The sequence below is a fragment of the Belonocnema kinseyi genome, chromosome 3 (assembly GCF_010883055.1).
Source record: "Belonocnema kinseyi isolate 2016_QV_RU_SX_M_011 chromosome 3, B_treatae_v1, whole genome shotgun sequence".
NCBI lineage: Eukaryota > Metazoa > Arthropoda > Insecta > Hymenoptera > Cynipidae > Belonocnema > Belonocnema kinseyi.
In genome coordinates this window covers 57,277,453-57,280,537 of record NC_046659.1, presented here as the reverse complement: position 1 = coordinate 57,280,537, position 3,085 = coordinate 57,277,453, and positions in this window count along the sequence as shown.

The following is a 3,085-nucleotide window of genomic DNA, read 5'->3' as shown; positions in this document are numbered from 1 at the left end:
TTCCGCCACCTACACAAGCCCTTGTACTATGTGGTAGTGCTAAAAAAAAAATTAACAAAAAAGTCCTGTAGCAATAAGTTGTGCGAAGCTTAGTTTGGCACATTCTATCTAGCTTCTTTCACATCCATGCATTTTCTCGTGCAGAATGTGTGAAGGATATCCTATCCCAATGATAGTCTGTAGTTAGAAGAGAGAGAGAGAGATTAGGTTGGTTCAAAAAACGCTTTTCGAAATACATAGCAAGGTACTTCCCCCCCCCCCCAAGTTTTTATTTTCGGAGAAAGAAAATCCTTAATTTTTTTCGAGATTCGAATATCAACATGTGCCATCGTGTACTTCAAAATGCTATTTAATTAACATACTAAATAGGACCCAAAAATAAAAAATATACATTTTAAAGTATTATAGTTACTTTTTCGCAATTTCCGTCGTCCTTTTCATACACATGTTTTCAAAATTTCTAAAAATTGAGCCAGAGATATCAACTTTCTTTCCAGATTAGTATCCTATCCTACGTTTTGTTAAATAATAACATAATATTGATACATTTCTTTTATTTTATAATAAATTTCTATTTATTTAAACAATCTTTATTTGCTCAACCAGTTTTTTTCGATAACTAAAAAAATGAAATAAAATAGAACACATACAATTATGTTTCTGACTATATAGTGTACAGAAAAAATACATTAACTTACTTTTTCAATTGTTTAAACAAATATAATTTGTTTAAATAAAGACTTTTCCACAAATGCTTTTAAAATCGCAAATAATTGTATGTGTTCTATTTTATTTAATTTTTTTAGTTATCGAAAAACAACTGCTTGAGCAAATAAACATTGTTTGAACGAATAAAAATTTGTTAAACATTAGAAGAAATGTATAAAAATTATGTGATTATTCAAGAAAAAGTAGCATAGAATAATAATTTGAAACAAGTGGACATCTCTGGCTCAATTGGTAGAAATGTTGAAAATAAACAATAAATAATTCTTTAAATAATTAGATAATTAAATAATTAGATCATGTCATACATACTCGCCCCATACTGCATACGTGACGTTTACGTGGAAGGGTAGTTTTTCAGGAAAATTAGAATGAGGGGTAAATTTTCAAGTGTCATGTAATTAATTTGGAATTCTTAATAATTTTTGCATTGCTCAAGGTGGTTTTTCAATTTTTTAAACGTTTTTCATGACGAGGAGAGGGTATGTATGACTTCGGGGTCGTTTTTGGGTAACGTATTATATATTATTGAAGAGCAAAAAAAGATCAAAAAAATATTGACTGGCAGTGTTTTCTATGTTTTATTATTTTTTATGCTTTTTTCATAAATATATATGTTCCGCTGCATGGATTCACGTGGAAAGGTAGTTTGGGAGAAATTATAATGAGAGAGAAATTTGAAAGTTTCATGTTATTAATTTTGAGTCCTGAATCATTTTTATATTGTCCAAGGTGGTTTATTAACTTTTAAAAACATTTTTATCTCAGGGGGTGAGTATGTATGACTTAGGGGTAGTTTTTGGGGAACGTATTATATATTATCAGAGAGCAGGAAAAGAGCAAAAAAATATCAACTAACAGTGTTTTCTAAGTTGTATTATTTTTTATGCTTTTTTCATACATGTATATGGTATGTTCCGCTGTATGCGTTCACGTGGAAGGGTACACTGAGAAACTTTGTACTGGAAAAATTACTAAATTAGGTTACAATCGAGGGATTAAGGCGATAACTCGTATATTTTAATACAATAATCGTAAGCTATGCTATTTTTACATGTATTTTTTCTATTGATAATACGAAGTCTTAGTAATTTTTATAGTAAAATCCTAGATAGGATAAATTAGTAGAGACATAATTAAATTATATAAAAAGAGTAGAAGTAATAAGTACTTAAAATAAGATAAAAGACTAAATTTGTAAGAGCCGACCAAGACCAAATTTGTCAGCCGACCAAGGCTCTACTGAAATTCCTTAAATTTATCAATCACTCAATTTGGGTTGATACAAAGATCCTTATTACAATAAATTAGGATCATTCGAAAAGTTACAATTGAAAAACAAATTTTCCACAGAGCAAAAAATAATTTTTTAACCTCTATATTAGGATATTTGATTACGTTAAGATATAGTGCTTAGAATTTTTAAAATGCCATCACTGTGAACAATTAATAAATAATTTAATGGAAGGCAATTTGACTGCTAGCATTTACTTGATAAGAGCGATAAATTTCTGAATTTAATTATCTAGTTTAGCCGAATGTAAAATCGCCGTGCTGCCGCGCTGGAAACCCGTGTTCGATTCCCACCAGCTTCACTTTAATCACATTTTTCTGTTTCAGCTTGTAATATAATATTCCTGCATGTATATTTATAATGTATAAACTATATATAATCGTGTGTACTGTACAATTGTAATTTAAATAAATATAATAGTGCGAAAGAGATCATCATCCCATAATAAATAAGTCTGCATTTACGTCGTATGCTCGTGTAAAGGATACGTTTCGTGACCTTCAACGCGACGCGACGCATGTTGGATTTATTTTTTTTGGTCTGCTAATCTGACTGCACCGATTTTTACTAATTCGTTTAATAAATCAGTGCGTCAGTCTCTTTCGACGTTACTTTTCGTCTTTTGCAAATATTGCAAGCATCTGTAGAAATAAATGTAACATTTTAAAATTTTTTTCCCATGAATTTTGTAGTTCGGCATGTATTTACTAGTTACTACTTGGAGTAGTAAACATTACAAAAGTTCCGCTATGTCCCTCCATTGCAAACTGAAAATAATAAAATCTGGTCTGATTTTTAGCAAATATTGCAGCAAAAGGTTTCTCCGTGTAGTTTTTCGGGAAAATTATGAAGAGGGGTAAATTTTGAAGTGCCATGTAATCAATTTGGAGCTCTAAATCATTTTTGCATTGTTCAAGGTGGTTTTACAACTTTTAAAACGTTTTTGATGAAGAGCGGAGGGTATGTATGACTTAGGGATAGTCTTTGGGTAACGTATTATATATTATCGGAGAGCAAGAAAAGAGAAAAAAATATCAACTAACAGTTTCTTCTAAGTTTGATTAT